A 19,052-nucleotide genomic window follows, 5' to 3' on the forward strand; every position below is an offset into this window, starting at 1 on the left:
ACGTGGAAGGCTTCAGTGAAATAAAGGATGAATTCCAAATAGAAATATTTAGCTTCACAGTCATGACAACGAGAAAATCCATTCCAACATGTTTTTTTTTGTGAAGTCTAGTTGCAAACTGAGGAAGTCAGTATAATCTACATAAAGTAGAAATATTAAACTAAACGGTTTATCTGAAATCTTGCAATTGTTTGCGTATTATATGGGAAACTATGATAGTATTTACCTTTAGCAGTAAAGAATAAAGATTGGAACTCATTTCTGTAAACAAAGCAGAAAATTATTTCATACTCTGACTATACAAACACTACCTACTATCTTTTGTAAAAGAAAATAAAAAACAAGAACACCTTGTCCTACTCCAGAAGCCAAAGAACCAATAATAGAAGCTATTTATTATGTCATGCAAATCTAGATCAATAATTAGTTTGAGATGTGGACTGGGGAAAAAAAATAAGTATAGACAGCATGGCTATTTCAAGATGCAAGAGATACCTGCAATAAGTAATTCATAACAAACAGATATTTTAGTCAGATATATTTGATATTTCAAACTTGCATCTGTGTTCATTTTTAGCCAAAAAAATAACTGTCAATAAATACTAGCATATCTAGAGGAACAGGGTACGTAGTTCATGCTTATATAAGTACATGTGCTGCATATAGTGACCATGAGAGAGTGACTGATACCTATTAATAGAAAAAACAAGGTTTGCTCCCTTTTGAAGGGAGCCCCAGAGTACATTCTTCTCCTCTAGTACAATGACAAAAGGTTTTGTTCTTCCAGAAAAGGGTAACAGGATTGTGACTCCTTTTCTTTGAACAAAATGTCTGAATTAATCTAAGTCATAAAGGCAACCATCTTTCAGCTGTTTCTCATCTCTCCTGGCCATGAACTAAGTGTTCAATTTTATCATGCACTCTGTCATCAAATTAAAAAAAAAAGTTTTTCAAAGTTACTTAACACATCCTAAAAATGAGGCTAAGACTTACTTGATCATTATTTCAGGAAGTTAAATTCTGCTTCATCTGCCTGCTTTTTAAACATCTATTTCAACTTTTGCTAATGTGTTGAATCTAACCTTTTCAGAAGTCTCCCAAAAGTATTTTCAGCATTTAAACAGGTTTCTTTTTAGGCAGCTATTGCAATCCTGAAACTCAGAGATTAAGGCATAATCCCAATGTGTGAATTTTAGTGTTTATAATGTATTACTCACAGATTGGAGGGTAGGAAATCAATGACAAGATCAACAGGGGCCCATTTTGCTCAGCATACCTTTCATTGTCAGGTCATCATTAATGCTGTATTCTGTAGAGGGAGACATTACATCTGGGCTAAAATAGACCTAAATTTTACCCTCAGGCAGAAATCTGAGTCAAACATCTCTATTTAAAGTGACACTTGTCCTCCCTTTTCAACTGGTTTCCCCAGAAATTCCAGGAAGTTGACTTCATGAAGCAAAAACAGCCAGGTGGCTCTGAGTAGTAGTTGTGCTGTTTCTTGCCCTGTGGTAAATCTGGATGCTAGAATGAATCAAGGTGGTAATAAAACAGGTGTCCAGCTATCCACTGCAATGAATCCCATGCCATTTTATATTGAAGAACTAATGATTTTAACATTCCACATAGCTGTAGAGATAGTAGTAAAAATTTCTAACGATGTGTGTTTGTTGCTAATAACAGCCTGGCTACTCCTATTGATAAACTAGATTTCTCCTGATTTATAGAATGACAGTATTTCCCTAAACAGATCCGAAGTAGTAACTGATTACACATTCTAGGAATCAAAAAAAAGCAGTAACTAAAAGACCAAGCTGTAAAAACTAAGATTGTGCAAGAGAAAACAATGTGCAAGTGCCATGAAAAAGCTTTCATAAGCAAGAATGGAAAGGGAAAATAGAAAGAAAAAATACAATAAGTAAAAAGGAGATGAAGGAGAAGAAGACATGATTCACATAGCAAAAGTAAGCAAGCAAATAAGAATCTTTTCTCTGCTTTATATCCCATTAGAGATTTGCTGAATTCAGGATCACCATCATATAAAAGAGTCATAATTTGAAAGCAATTTTCAGATTACCACTAATAGCTCTGAAAGATCATGTGTTTTCTTTATAGCACTCTGCATTCAAAGCTGACTAGTTAATAGAAACTTAAGTGCAATAATAGCAATTACATAAATGTGGACTTTTTTTTTACCTCAAGAGTACTATTCACCAATAGAAGGGATCAGATAAATAAGGGATCATAAAATGATTTCAGGGTAATGACCTAGTCAATAGTATTTGAATGCCACTAAAAGGAACCCCATCCTAATCTAAAGGGAAAAAATGTCTTCTATTAAAATAAGAACTAAAATGTTAGACAATCAATGATATTTCCCCTCCAAAGTTGCTCTTTAAAGTTCATTTTTCACTATTAAGAATGAAGAATTAAGTCTTAGAGAAGTTAATTAGTCTTCTCCAGGTATTTGTCCAATGAAGGGATATCCAATTGCAACTTCAACTAATCATCACAAGTAAAAATTTGAAACATGACCTTCCAGATCTCCCATGTCTTCCCCAAGAATCATTTTCATCTGAAAACTAGGTTTTATAAAATATTAAGTTAAAGAAGTGATGCCAGTACTTCCCTAGAAGTTGGAAGTTAAGTGTTCTCTCTTAATCTACCTACCTGCCATAAAGTGACCTAAAGGACACAAGCACTTGCTCTTACATGTTTGTTTCAAAGTTAAAGGACACAGAATTGCTAAAAGAAATTTGAAAAAGCATCTTTTGTGAAAATGAAAAAAGAGCAAATACTCTAAATACTAAGAAAAAATAAAACAGTTTTATCTTTAGACACTCAGAGTCTAATACAATTAATGAAAAAATTATGTATCACTTACACCCTTTATTTGGCCAGAAATACAATTAAATTAGCAAGTTCATTTTGAGTTATTAAAATTCAAATCCTCTACTGATTTTTCCTGTTAACTAAGGAAGTTTGTTTTTTTAATAAAGATTCATAGATGTAGAAATGTGTTTTATCACAAGATTTCTGTTTTTAAGAATAACTCAGCATTTTTCTTGCATACTTGTAGCATAACTAAACATAGGATCCAGAAAAGCACAGTTTGCAGCAGGAAGAATGGAATGGGGGCCAGAAAAGGGGTGGAAAGAATCAGGAGGAGGCTTTCATAGAAGATGTGGAATGAAGAAAGGATACCACAGGACTTGTCCCTCCAAGTATGCTGTTAGAGAACCAAGTGAATAGAGAATGAGAGAGAGAGAGATGAAAACACATATGCTCCTTAGCCCCCGCTCAGCAACACTTTGCCACAAAGTAAAGCTTCCCAAAATCTTCCCTAACCCAAGCCTGATATAGTTCTAGGAAAGGGAAAAAAACTTTGCAGACCTCAAGCTAAATGGTACTTAAGTGAGCCTCTCAGAGCCTCCTCTGGCATGGTGCATTTGTAGCCTGGCTCACCCTCCAGCTCCCCCAGAGGATTGAGTTGCCCTACCCAATTGTAGCCCAAGCTCCTTCAGCCCCAGGGTCTCCCCTTTCCTGGGGCTCCTCCCACACCTCTTGCACCCCCAACAGCTCCCCATCAGGCATCTGCATCCCACAATGCAGACTGCAAGGTCCACTGCCACCTTGGGAACTCACACCCAGTTATTTCTTCCTGCAGGCCCAGCGCAGTGTGCTGCTGCCCTCTGACTGTGGCTCCTGGAGGCTCCCTGCCTTCCCCGGGGTCCCACTGGTGCCTGCTCCTGCCACCCTCCCACTGGCCCAGGCCTCCCCCTAATCATTGCCAGCTCCAGCGATGGGCCCACCACATCTGGCTGCACTTTGCTGTCAACCTCACCTGTCCACACCACCACCAAGCCACCCACAAGAAGAAACAGCAGCCTGCAACAACTCACCCAAGCCCCCGACCCCACCACCACCATCCCTTCCTCCTGAACTCCTTCCACTCACTGCACCTGATGGAGCCAAGAGGAGGTGCAGGGGGAGAGAGGAGGCATGAGGAAGGGGGTGCAAGATCCTGGCCTGGCCGGGGTGGGGGCCCCTATTTCCCAGGCTGGCCTACAGACCAGCTCAGAGAGCACCTCACACTCCCCCTCCTCCCCAGCCAGACCCTGAAAGGGCGAAGGGTACCAGTCTGAGTCCAGGCTTTCAGAAAATAAATGAAAAAAGAAATAATCCAGTCCTAGCCAGGCCCCCTTCCCTCTAAACCTCCCTTCCCATTCCCGCAGCCCCCCCCCCCCCATAACTAGACTGATGCCTCCAGTGCATTACTACAGCTCAGGGAGGAAAGGAGAAGCGGGATGGGATTGGGAATAGGGTCTAAGGATTTCTCAAAAGAGGGTAGAGTGGAAAAAGAGGAGGCAAGCAGGCAGAAGAGCATGGTTCCCCTCCCGGACACAACAGAACATAAACAGCAGTGCATAACCCCCACACACACATACACCCAGCTGCCAACCCCACAACTAACCAGTGGCTCCCTCCACCTCCATCCCACAAGAACACCTCAGGGGCAGCAGGTGCAAAGGAAACAGGTCTCTGAAGTCAGGCACAGAGGCATATTGTTCACTCAGGAGGCTCTTACCTCGCTCTGCAAGCGAGCCCCAGGGGCTGGCCATCTGGTGTGGCCCAGGCAGGCTAGAGGCCCTGAGCTTCTCCCTGGGGGCTCTGAGTGGAGCTGAAGGCAGCACCATGGCACCTCCCCGACAAGGCTCTGCAGATTGGGGCTTCCTTCTGCTCAGCCAGCTGCCTCCTCTAGCCAAGCAGCCAGCTGGCAGCTCAAGGGGTTAGGTCAACATTTTCCTGCAGTTTCCCACATGCTGCTCCACCAGCCAGGGTCTCTTGCTTGCTCGCGTGTGCGCGCACGAGCACGCGCGCACACACCCACCCAGCCTGAACCTCATGCTCCTTTCCAATGATTTAAAAAAAAAATCTGGAACACACGCGCTAAAAAATAAGGGGGGGGGGCAGTGGAGGCAAAAGGCCAGGTGAGCAGACTTGGGAGACAGTCCCCTTGGAGCTGGGGCTGCCGGAGGGGCGGACAAATGCCTGTGGAGTCAGGCCAACTCAGTTCATCAGGTGGAGACCCACCCCACCCCACCCCCCCCGCATTCTTTGCCCCTGCTGCCCTGCTCAGAGCTGCCTGGCTGGCAGACCACGGGCCCACCCCAAGGCCTGGGGCAAGAGGTGGAGGCGGATCCTCCCCACATGTAGGGCTCTGGGCTGAGGCTGAGCAACCCCACAAAAAGGCTGGAGCCCAGGTCTTGGGCTGAGAGATGCAGGGAGGTGCACTGAAGAAGAGTCAGCCACTCACTGCAAAGGAGGGGAGGTGCACCCCCACCCCGACCAATAATCCTAAGAAATTCTCTTAGAAGATCTGAAAGGGAAACTAAAAGCAGGACCTGATCAAATTGTAAGTAGGGCACCAAAGTAAAAACCCAGTAGTGAGGGGTAGACATGTAGCTTCCTGAGGGGTGGGAGTGGGCGGGAGGCATGGGTCACAGTCCTTTGGTGGTGGGAATGGTGTTTATGTACACTCCTAGCAAAATGTAGACATATAAATCAGTAGTTAATTAATATGAGAGGGGGAAATCAATTGTATGTCTCAAAGTTTCTCAAAAGACAAACTGAATCTTTTTAATATATAGGCTATGTATTTGATATGCAGACTCTCTCAAAAGCCTAGACCAAGTAGATTAGAAGCTTCCAATAGCACAGCTATATACAAGATACTGGGTACTGTACAGCAAACCATAACAAAGGAACTTTTCAAAGTTAACCCAATTAACAAATAATGTGATGATAATATTAACTATTGATTGTCTTTTTGAACCCTAAGACAGCAGGAACCTCACATCTTCACTATAGAGCCCCTACTTCCCCCAGTCCTGGAACCCTTGGATAGGGCCCACTTTCCCGTATGCATCTCCCAATCCAAACCAAATAATATTGTATCCGCCGATCACAACCTAACCAAAGCAACGATTGCCACCTCAACATGCTTCACCTCAGACTGTATCCAGAGACTTCACGTGTGGAATGACAACCCTTCAGCTTCATTACTCAGGTGAGACCTTTCCTTTAATAGTACATTCTAATTTCATCTCAGGTAGTTCACTTTCTAACAAAATCCCATAACCTAGATATACACCAGTTTCTGTGAGAGAGAGCTTATGTGCACACGTATCCATAAACTACTGCAAAATATATACCTGAAAGCAGGATTACACTAGAGTTTGCAGTGAGTACCTCCCTAACACTTCCTCTCCACTATTCCAAGCTTGGGATCCATGATTGCTCAACAAATTGTTTGGCTTCATATGTTAACTCTCTTTTCAATCACCAGGTTCCAGATGCCACCAGGATGCTGGCTAGGCTTCCCTGGATTGAAGACCCCACCAATGTGTCCTGGAGCTCAGCTTCCCCAGAGACACACCCTACTAGGGAAAGAGAGAGGCAGACTGGGGGTATGGACCGACCAGTCAACGCCCATGTTCAGCGGGGAAGCAATTACAGAAGGCAGACCTTCTACCTTCTGCAACCCTCAACGGCCCTGGGTCCATGCTCCCAGAGGGATAGAGAATGGGAAAGCTACCATGAAGGGGGTGGGTTATGGGGATTGGGTGGTGGGAATTGTGTGGAGTTGTACCCATCCTACCTTATGCTTTTGTTCACTAATCCTTTCTTAAACAAAAAATTTTAAAAAAAAATTTAAAAAAAAGAAAAAAAAAAAAGAAATTCTCCAGTAAACTCCTGATTTGGCTCTAGCACCTTTGCTGGGTGAGCCAAGAGAGTGAGGGTGAGAGAGAGAGAGGGGAGAGAGAAAGAGATGGGGGAGTGGGAATTCCTGAAGCAGACTCTCAGGGAGGTCTGAACTTGAGTCACCTCCAGCCTCTCCAGCTTCCTCCTTTCTTTCCTCCTCCATTTCCTTCCTCCTTTCTTTTCCCCCTCCTCCTTTCTTTCCTCCTCCTCCCCCCAATCCACACCTATTCACCCCCCACACCCCCACCAGTTGGGCTAATCATATAAACACATTAGCATGTACAGCTGCAAAGGACAAATATCTTCCTCCTGTTTTTTTTTTTCTTTCTCTCTCTACAAAGGAGGGGCTGAGGCAAACTCAAAATATCACAGGCAGCTAAGTACAGAACACAGAGCAAATAATCTACAACTCATTGCTGCACATGACCATTTTCCACTTCATTGGAGCAGCTGGGCGGTGCCAAGAGAGAAGGGTTGGGAGGGAAGGAAAAGGGGGACACTTACTGGCTGGAGCTGTTGGGGTGGTGGTGGCAGCCACCCAACAGCTGCCTAAAGACAGGCTGGCTTCACCATTTGTGAAGCTTTTCCCTTGCAGATGGGGGCGGAGGGCTCAAACCCAGGGCTTTGTGCATTATAACATGTGCACTCAACCAGGTGTACCAGCACCCAGACCCGTAAACCGTAAATTTATAAGTCATGGAGGTAGCACACCAGGTTGAGCACACATGTTATATGTTCAAGTTCCCAGTCCCCACCTGCAGGGTGAAAAGCTTCACAACTGGTGAAGCAGCACTCCAGGTCTTTTTCTCCTCCTTCCTCCTCTCTATCTCGTCCTTCCCTTCCAGTTTCTCTCTGTATGTATAAAAATAGGGGACAGGTGGTGGCGCACCTGGTTGAGTACACATGCTACAGTGCTCAAGGACACAGGTTCAAGCCCCCAGTCCCCACCTACAGGAGGAAAGTTTTTTTTTATTTAAGAAAGGATTAATTAACAAAACCATAAGGTAGGATGGGTACAACTCCACACAATTCCTACCACCCAATCTCCATAACCCACCCCCTCCCCTGATAGCTTTCCCATTCCCTATCCCTCTGGGTGCATGGACCCAAGGTCATTGAGGGTTGCAGAAGGTAGAAGGTCTGCCTTCTGTAATTCCTTCCCTGCTGAATATAGGTGTTGACTGGTCGGTCCATACTCCCAGTCTGCCTCTCTCTTTCCCTAGTAGGGTGTGTCTCTGGGGAAGCTGAGCTCCAGGACACATTGGTGGGGTCTTCAATCCAGGGAAGCCTGGCCAGCATCCTGGTGGCATCTGGAACCTGGTGATTGAAAAGAGAGTTAACATACAAAGCCAAACAAATTGTTGAGCATTCATGGACCCAAAGCTTGGAATAGTGGAGAGGAAGTGTTAGGGAGGTACTCACTGTAAACTCTAGTGTACTTCTGCTTTCAGGTATATATTTTGCAGTAGTTTATGGATACGTGTGAATATAAGCTCTCTCTCACAGAAACTGGTGTATATCTAGGTTTTGGGACTTTAGCAGGTCTGCAGGTGTCTATCTTTCTCTCCCCTCTCTCTCTGTCTTCCCTTCCTCTCTCCATTTCTCTCTGTCCTATCCAACAACAAAGCAACGTCAACAATGGCAATAATAACCGCAACGAGACTGCAACAACTAGGGCAACAAAAAGGGGGGAAAATGGCCTCCAGGAGCGGTGGATTCATGGTGCAGGCACCGAGCCCAGCAATAACCCTGGAGGAAAAAAAAAAAAAAAAAAAAAAGTGAACCACCTGAGATGAAATTAGAGTGTACTATAAAAGGAAAGGTGTCACCTGAGTAATGAAGCTGAAGGGTTGTCATTCCACACGTGAAGTCTCTGGACACAGTCTGAGGTCAAGCATGTTGAGGTGGCAATCATTGCGTTGGTTAGGTTGTGATTGGCGGATGCAATATTATTTGGTATGGATTGGGAGACGCATACTGGAAAGTGGGCCCTATCCAAGGGTCCCAGGACTGGGGGAAGTAGGGGATCTATAGTGGAGATGTGAGGTTCCTGCTGTCTTAGGGTTCAGGAGGAAAGTTTTACAGATGGTGAAGCAGTGCTGCAGGACTATCTCTCTCTCCTTCTTACTCCCTCTCTCTCTCATCTCCCCCTCCTCTGTCAATTTCTGTCTCTATCCAACAAATAAATGAAGGTAATAAAATAAAAACTCATAAATAATGAATAACTAAATAAAATATCTTTAAGAAAGTATAAATTTAGTTATCTGCCTTTAGTTAATATTAAGATGTTTTTTAAAAGAAATGTTCTTGGAGTAGATAGGATACTGGCTGTACATAAGACTTTCAGGCCAGAGATTCTGAAGTCCCACATTGAACTTCTTACATCAACAAAAGCCAAGAGTTATGCAGTGTTCTAATAAAAACAAAATTTTACAAAATTTAATAAAGCAACATAAATTAAAAGCCTAGAATCTGGACAAATAAGTCCAGGTCTTAGTAACACCATCTTCAGACTGCTTGTCCTTGAAGAATGTATGGAAGTTTAGGTTTAACTGTTTCTTTCTCTTTTCATTTATAAACTGGGAATCCTAGTTAACACGATTTTAAAGTGTTTCCCTGAGGACTATATGAATTAATATAGTAGTATTTAAGATTTATAATAAGCTCTCAAATATTTGCTATTACTTTAGCAATACTAATAACATAAAAGAGCTCACAGTTTTGCTTCTCATATTTATTTACTTTCCCGTTTGTTGCCCTTGTTTTTCACTGTTGTTATAGTTATTATTGTAGTTGTTATTGATGTCGTTGTTGGATAGGACAGAGAGAAATGGAGAGAGGAGGTGAAGACAGAGAGGGGAGAGAAAGATAGACACCTGCAGACCGGCTTCACCACTTGTGAAGTGACTCCCCTGCAGGTGGGGAGCCTGGGGCTGGAACCGGGATCTTTATGCAGGTACTTTTGCTTTGTGTCACCTGTGGTTAACCTGGTGTGCTACCACCCAACCCCCAGCTCACAGTTTTGCAAAGTACTACTATATAAATGCATACATTTGTACAAGCTAGGATACAATATTGAATGTTCTTACATATTCTTGCATACTGAGTTCTATAGAAGCAGAGTTTTGAGTACATTTTGAAATATAGAGCTTTCTATCCACTATATACAACTTATTATCATGTGTGTGACAGCGTTGCTACTAGTACTTTTGATCATTTTAAGTCAGTGACTTTAACTTACTCATGCTCAAAACTTATGATTTTTATCACTTCTCAGTCAAAATTGCTTATTCAAGAAAAAAGTCTTATACATTGGGGCAGGGTGATGGCACACCTGGTTGAGTGCACATGTTACAGTGTGCAAGGACCCAGGTTTGAGCCCCCAGTCCCCACCTGCAGAGAAAAAGCTTCATGAGTGGTGAAGCAGGACTGCAGGTATCTATCTCTCTCCCTATCTCCCCATTCCACTCAATTTCTGGATGTCTCTACCCAATAAAAATAAATATAATTAAGAAAATTTTATACATTGAAAGGAATATCTGGTTAAACATTATATTTTGGACTGGCAAAGTAACTCACTTGGGTAGTGCACTTGCTTTCCATGTGTGTGACCAGGTTCCATCAGGACCACTACAAATCAGAGGACATTTAAATACTATGGTACTTTCCCCCCATCTCTCTCTCTCTCTCTCTCTCTCTCTCTGTCTCTCCCTTTCTCTCTGAAAATGTCAGGCTGGAGCTCAGTAATGGCAATAAATAAATAAATAAATAAATAAACTTATACTCTGAAAAAGCTATACATGACTGATGATATTATTTGGCACACTAATATTTATAAATTTATAATCTTTCACATCACAAAAATGATTCAAAAAATTTATATAAATAAAGTAAATAAAAAAGAGTAATATGAATGGCAAGGAAAAGAATGAAATATACATATATGCATATATATATAATGGAAAATAAAACGTAGTCAAAGTTTTAACAGCCACATAAAGAAAAGAACTGTTGCAGGATTCCTAATACCCTGCAAATCTGCAATCTGACAGGGTAGAGCTCCCCCCAAAATGTTAATTTGCCAAAATGTCCAGATCCAAGGATCAGCAAAATAGCTCACTTGAATACTGTACTGCTTTGCCATGTGCATGACCCGGTTTTGAGTCCTGCCTCCATCACACTGAAAGAAGCTTTGATGGTCTCTCCCTCCTTTTTGCACCTCTCCCCTTTCTCTCTGCCTATATCTCTCTTAAATGGTCTAGGTCTGTGTTTTGTATAGGTATTGGTAGATATAGATATATCCAGAGCAGTTTTTTTTCAGCTTGTGTCATCTTGGCTGTGGAACTAAACTTTATAAAGGCTCAGCTCTGGTTTATAGTGGTTCTGGGGCTTAAATTTGGCATCTTGGATCCTCAAACAAGCATGGAACTCTTTTGCATAGCCATTATGCTATTACCCCAGCCCACCTCAAGCATTATCGTTTTAAAAATATTTATTTATTTATTCCTTTTTGTTGCCCTTGTTGTTATTGTTGTAATTATTATTGTTGTTGTTGGATAGGACAGAGAGAAATGGAGGAGAGGAAGACAGGGGGAAAGAGACAGATAGAAGTCAAAAGACCTGCTTCACTGCCTGTTAAGCAACTCCCCTGCAGGGGGGAGCAGAACGGGGATCCTTACACTGATCCTTCTGTTTGTGCCACGTGCACTTAACCCACTGCACTACCGCCTGACTCCCCAGCATTAACTTTTTTAAAATAGATTTTGTTTGTAAGATATAGAAAGAGAGGCCAAGTGGTGGTGCACCTGATTGAGTACACATGTCACATGTGTAAGGATCCAGGTTCAAGTCCCCAGTCCCCACCTGCAGCAGGGGAAAAACTTTGCAAGTGGTGAAATGGGCTGCAGATGTCTCTTTTTTCCTTTTCTTTCTTTCTCTTTTTTTTTTTTGGCTCCACCACTCGGTTTGGCTCAGTGCCTGCACTACTCATCCACTGCTCTTGGAGGCCATTTTTTCCCTTTTGTTACCTTGGTTGTTTTACCATTGTTGTGGTCATTATTATCGTTGTTATTGATGTTGGATAGGACTGAGAGATCCGGAGAGAGGAGGGAGAGACAGAGAAGGGGAGCGAAAGACAGATACCTGCAGACCTACTTACCACCCGTGAAGTAACTCCCCTGCAGGTGGGGAGCTGGGGCTCTAACCTGACAGAATCCTTGCATAGGTCCTTGCTCTTTGCTCCACGTGCGCTTAACCCACTGCGCTACCGCCCGACCCCCTCTTTCTCTCTTTTTCTCTAGCACTCCTTCCCTCTAGATTTCTGGCTGTTTCTACCCAATCACTAAATAAAGATAACTGAAAAAAAATAAATTAACACATAGGTTCACTCAAGAGAGACAGAGAGAAAACAGAGTATGTATTACTACACCTCACTCTCAACATCAAAATGTCATCACCCTCTTAGAGTCCCCAGATATGCAAACATAAAGGTCTGAATATATTTTATCCTGTTTTCTTTCTTCATTTGTCTCTTGAATCCCACATTTGGGTGTGTTCATGTGGTATTTCTGATTTGTGACACTTAGCCTGCCCCTCCAGTTCCATCTCTGTTGTAGCTACAGGAAACATTTTTTCTCCTATTAAAACTGAGCAGTATTCCACAGTGTAATCATACCACGACTTGCTTGTCCACTTAACTGTCCATTAGCCATTTGGATTTTTTACAAATCTTCATTATCAATGATGCAACTATGATGAATATAGGGGTACAGATATCTTGTCAGATTAGTATTAGTTTCCCTGATAGATATCCATAGACAAATTCTCGCTAGATATGATAGTAGCTATGTTTTTTAATTTCTTGAGAAAATTCCATATCATTTTCTAAAGAAAATGTATCAGATTGTATTCCTACCAATAGTGGCTAAGGATTCTCCTCCTCATCCTCATCAAAATTTGTTGCTCCTGGCAACAATTTGATTTAGGCCATTCTCATCAGTGTTGGATGATTTTTAAGAATTTTTTAATTAATTAATTATTTTACAGAGCACTACTCAGGTCTGGTTTATGGTGGCACAGGGAATTGAACCTGGGACTTTGGAGCCTCAAGCATCAGAGTCTCTTTGCATAAGCATTATGCTATCTTGTTGGTCATTTCTCACTACTGTTTGTTTTCATTGCCCCTGGGGATAACTGCCTGGGCTCCGTGTCTGCACAATGAATTACCTGCTCCCAGACACCAGTTTCCCCCCACACCCTCCTTTTAATAGACTGAGAGAAATTGAAAGGGAAATGACTAAGAGTGAGAGAGGGCTAAGGGAGATAGCATAATAGTCATACAAACACTCTCATGTCTAAGGCTCTGAGCTTCCAGGCTCAATTTCCTTTATCACTTTTTAATTTCCTGTATTTTATAAAGTAAAGTTGAGTAATGCTGGAAGAGTGTGGGGTTGGGGGTTGAAGGTGGAGAGAGGAAGAGACAGAGAAGCACCTATAGCACTGTTTCACCATTCCTGAACCTTCCCTCCCCCAACAAGTTCAGAGCAAGGGCTTGAACCCAGGTGCCAGCATATATTAATATGTGCACTCTTCTGGGTACATCAGCTCTCTCTCACTATTGTCACAATTTGAGTTCCTCAGTAATGATGAACACTGTTCTATGTTATCAGAAGTATCCGTTTATCTAATCTCATTTTTAGGTGGAGTCATTTATTTGGTGACTATTGAATTTAGAAAGCTTTTTGTTTTTGGGGGGCAGGCAATGGAAGCATGTGGTTAAGCACTCATTTCATTATTTATTTTTTTCTTCTTTTACTTGTTTTATTTTATTGGCTAGAGACAGGAAGTTGATAGCAGAGTGAAGATAGAGACAGAGAGGTAGAGAGAATGGAGAGAAAGAGTTAAGAGAAGGGAAAAGAGAGAGACTTGTAGCACTGCTTTAGTACTGAAGCTCTCCCCCTGCAAGTGGGAAAAAGAAGCCTCCAGTCCTTGTACATGTGCTCAACCAGATAGGCCACTTTCCTGCCCCTTGTTTATTTTTGCCTTTTTTACTTGCCCTTCAGTGGAATAACCAAGTTTACCTCTGAAGGTTAATATCATGGTTTGTTTTTTTGCTTATTTTTTCTTTGATATATTTTACAGTTTAGGATTTATCATTATCACCCAAAGCTGACAAGGACCACAAACACACAATATTGTAGACCAATTTCCCTATGAAACATAGAGGTGAATTTCCTCAATGAAATCTTAGCCAATCATACACATTAAAAGATTCCCATATCATGACCAAATAAGATTCAGACCAGAAATGCAGAGATAATCCAACATGTAAAAAAAAAATCAATCTGACAAATTACATCAACAAAAAGGCAAAAGTAATAGAGCACGTCAACAGACTAACAGACAACAGTTGACAAAATCCAACAGTCATCCACATTAAACAAAAACAAGAAACGGAGATATAAAGAAAATTTCTTAAGATAGTAAATGCTGGGCAGGGGAGATAGCATACGGTTACGCAAAGAGACTCTCATGCCTGAGGTTCCAAAGTCCCAGGTTCAATCCCCTGCACCACCATAAGCCAGAACTGAGCAGTGCTCTGGTAACAAAAAGAAAAAATAGTTAATGCTCTAGGTATAATGATAACCATATCAGTACACTCAATTAGTGCAAAGCTGAAAATCCACCGATATCAAAAATAAAACAATAATGTTTACTTACAGGACTTTACCTACCATGGTTTTAGAAATTCTCACCATAACAAGCAAGAAAAGAAATATAAGGAATCCAAATTAGAAAACAAGAAAACAAAACAGAAAACTCCATTTTTTGCAAATAACATGACAAGGTATACAAACTAAATAATAAAGTGCTTTAAAAAAATGAAGATTCCAATGACAAAAGAAAGTCCTCTAAAAGAAATTTTAGGGGTTGGTGGTAGTGCATTGGGTTAAGCTCACATGGCACAAAGCACAAGGACCAGCATAAGGATCCTGGTTCCAGCTCCTGGCCCCCCACCTTCAGGGTAGTTGCTTCACAGGAGATGAAGCAGGTCTGCAGGTGTCAATCTTTCTCTCCCCCTCTCTGTTTTCCCCTCCTCTCTCCATTTCTCTCTGTCTTGTCCAACAACATCATCAGTGATAATGATGATAACATCAATAAAAACAACAACAACAACAATAATGATAAAATAACAAGGGCAACAAAAGGTTAAAAAAAAGCCTCCAAGAGCAGTGGATTCATAGTGCAGGCACCAAACCCCAGCAATAACCTTGGAGGCCAAATTTTTTTTTTTAGAAATAATAAACCACTATAATAAAAGTAGTATATTATAAAATCAATACACAGAAACCTGTGACATTCCTATTGCAGATAATGAAGTAGACTATTAATCCATCTACATATAACTAAGGGGCTAAGCTTATAAAATAGAGAAAGGTGAAGAGTCAGGTAGTGACGCACCGGGTTCAGTGCACATGTTACAGCATGCAAGAACCTAGATTCAGGCCCCCGGTCTTCACCTGCAAAGGGAAAGCTTTGCAAGGGGTGAAGAAGTGCTACAGGTGTCTCTCTGTCTCTCTTCCTTTCCATCTCCCTTTCCATTTCTGGCCATCTCTATCCACTAAATAAACAGACATAACAAATATAAAGTAGAGAAAGGCAAATCTTTTTCAACAAATGATACTGGGAAAACAGAACAGCATATGGAAATAGAATGACTCTAGAGCACCACCTCACACCATTCACATCCTCTAACTTCCCTTTGTACTTCTGCTTATCTCTTTATAACTAAGTTATGTTGAGTTAGAAATCAGTCACTGAAATTTATGGGGGAAAAGTGTTGCTCAGTGATGTCATAAAGGGACATCTTTATAGAAATCTTTTACAGTGGACAATCAGAACCTAGTGATTCATTTAGCATAACAGTATCCCTTCCAGTCAAACAGTTACATGGCAGGATACATCTCCACTGAACACCATCTCTTATAAATTGTACACAGCAGCCCAAGAGGGAGAGAGAGAGAGAGAGAGAGAGAGAGAGAGAGAGAGAATTGCTTTCAGGGTGATTGCTGGGACTAAGTAAATACACTATGAATCCACTGCTCCTGGAGGCTATTTTTTAACTTTTGTTGTCCTTGTAGTTTATCGTTGTTGTTATTATTGTTGTTGTTGTGGTCATTGTTGTTGGATAGGACAGAAAGAAATCGAGAGAGGAGGGGAAGATAGAGAGGATGAGAGAAAGACCACTTGTGAAGCAACCCACCTGTAGGGTCGTTGCGCTTCACACCGTGTGCACTTAACCTGCTGTGCTACCACCCGACCCCCAATAGAGAGAGTTTTTAAAGGCAGGTAACTGCCATCTTCTCCAGTTTGCTCACTCGATTAAATCTGTTTTTTTTTGTCTCACCGAATCTTATCTCTTAATTAATTGGTTTTGTAAGTAAGCAATACGATCCTTTGACTGCATAGCATTCCTAGACCATGAGTATCAATTATCCTGAAGCAGTGAGTGTGAGATTAAACTACATTCATCAGCCCTGGTAGTCTTAATCCCTGGCAACTCTGTGACCTAGAGAATCAGAGAAAAATTCAAGCTAAAGTACACTGTTTATAGATGCACTTGCTCTTGATAAAAACTGCCACCTGCATCCAGATGGGACTACTTTGTTACTCTTGACTAAATACCTTAAATGGCAGATATATATTTGTTGTCTTCTTGACTCTCTGTAACCTCGAATGCTATAAAATCCTATAAGTGAAGAAGAGCTTGAATAAATAGTTCATCTACCTAATACTACAGAATAAAATAGAACTATGTCTTCTATGGCAGAGCACAAGAAAAAGGTGCATTAGTATGTTGTACAGTATGAGATACAGAGACTTCTGTCCTTCAGGTCATTCCTAAGACACCACCACTGTGGAATGGTGACTCTCTTTTTATTTTTTTAAGATTCTTCTTATTTATTTATTTCTTTATTTATTCCCTTTTGTTGCCCTTATTATTGTCCTTGTTGTCATTGTTGTTGGACAGAGAGAAATGGAGAGATGAGGAGAAGACAGAGGGGGAGAGAAAGAGAGACACCTACAGACCTGCTTCACTTCTTGTGAAGTGACTCCCCTATAGGTGGGGAGCCAGGGGCTCAAACAGTGATCCTTATGCTGGTCCTTGTGCTTTGTGCCACATGTGCTTAACTGCTGTGCTACTGCTCAACTCCCTGAATGGTGACTTTCTAATACCCAGGACTAAGAGGTAGAACTGGTGCTAGTCATAAGTGACTTTTTCCTGATGCAATTCCTGCCAAAGGGAGTTGGGCAATTCCTAGGCATTCATAGTGACTTCTCCTTCTCCTTCCCCTTCCCCTTCTTTTTTCTCTTCCCCTTCCCCTCCCTCTCCCCCTCCCCTTCCTACTTCTCCTTCTTCTTCCACCTTTGTTTTAAACTCATAAACAATGTTAGAGAGATAGTGAGAAAAGGCATGTACCCAGGTGAAGGAATTTTCATAAACAGAGCCATACAGGGGGTCATATAGGTAGCACAGCAGGTTAAGCATAGGTGGTACAAAGCTCAAGGACCAGTTTAAGGATCTGGATTCAATCCCCAGGCTCCTCACCTGCAGGGTAGTCCCTTGACAAGAGGTGAAGCAGGTCTACCAGTGTTTATTGTTCTCTGTACCTCTTTGTCTTCCCCATCTCTCTCGATTTCTCTCTTTCCTATACAACAATGACATCAGTAACAACAATAACTACATTTTAAAAAGTGCTACAAAAGGAAATAAATAAATATTTTTAAAAAGAGGCATACAAGTGGGTTAAAGGCAAGTCACACAAAGTCCAAGGACAGGTGGAAGGATACCCTTTCAAGCCCCTGGCTCCCACCTGCAGGGGAGTCACTTCACAGGTGGTGAGGCAGGTCTGCAAGTGTTAGTCTTTCTCTCCCCCTCAGTCTTCCCCTCCTCTTTCCATATCTCTCTGTCCTATCCAACAACAATGACATCAATAATAATGATAATATTGACCACAACAATGGTAGAACAAACAGGGTAACTAAAGGAAAAAAATGGCCCACAGGAGTAGTGGATTTATGGTGCAGGCACCTAGCCCTGGATATAACCCTGGAGGCAAAAAAAGAGGCATACAGATTGACATTTACCAGCAGCCAGGATTACCTGAAAGCCAGCTAGACCCACTAGATTCCAGAGAACTCTAGGCACAGCCAATTGCAAAGGATATTCAACAGTGCAAAACAATCTGACCAATTATAAGTGGAACAGGAGTGAAAATGCAGAAGACTAATAAAACACAAAACCTTGGCCTGTCCCTTTCCTTTCTTGATTACTATAGCAGACAAATGGGTCCTAGCCACTCTCTCCTTGCTAGTTTTGTATTTATCTTTCTCTATCCCTTCAGACTCTTGAAAGTGGTTGTGCTTGAATTTAAATTATTCTCCTAAATAAACTTACCCTTAATTCTTCTTCTAATAGATTTCCTTAACATGCCAATGGTTTCTGTGCTTACTGGTCATTCTTGTATTCGATTAAGTCTTTCCTAACATGAGAAAGAACCTGGAAGTCCCTCAGAGGGGTCCTAAATTATCTAACCATAGTACCTTAATTGCCTCTAATTCTTCCCTAAGATTCCTAACTTCTTTTTATTTTGCTTCATAAGGAAATTGTGAACTAGCTTAACTTGCCTTTTCTGACTAATGGTAAAAGCAGGATTAGATTTACGTTTGAGGCCCCAAGATCTATACATGTGTTTCAATTTTCTTTTATTAAAAAAACAACAGCAGAAACTTCTTCCTCTAAAAATAATCATATAGAGAAGCTCAGTAGAGACTCCCATACAGAAGATCAATCATATTCAGAAGATGAACATGATTAAAAGAGGCTCAACTTGATTAAAGCAAGATAGACTAGTGACACTTTCTCTACTTTTAAGCATCTCCTGAAGACCTGCACAAAACTCATGTATGCTCCAAAGAGTGGAGCTGGGAAAATACTGACTTACAAATTGCTGCCACCCTCAGACCCATTCGATGCTGTTCACCTTGATAAATAACTTATTCAGCAAACATACTATGTAGCATTGAGTGCCAGACTCTAAGAATGCAAAGCTAAATTAGTAGTGCCTGCTGTCAGGAAGTTCATAGTCTGATGGGCAGGAAAAAACATACAGAAAAAAAAATAATGGACCCACCAATGCCATCTCTGCTTAAGCACCCATGTTACAAAGACCATTATTCAGTTCCCTGGTCCCCATATGCAGGGGGAAAGCTTTGCAAATGGTGAA

This window comes from Erinaceus europaeus, chromosome 9 (assembly GCF_950295315.1).
Source record: "Erinaceus europaeus chromosome 9, mEriEur2.1, whole genome shotgun sequence".
Classification (NCBI taxonomy): domain Eukaryota; kingdom Metazoa; phylum Chordata; class Mammalia; order Eulipotyphla; family Erinaceidae; genus Erinaceus; species Erinaceus europaeus.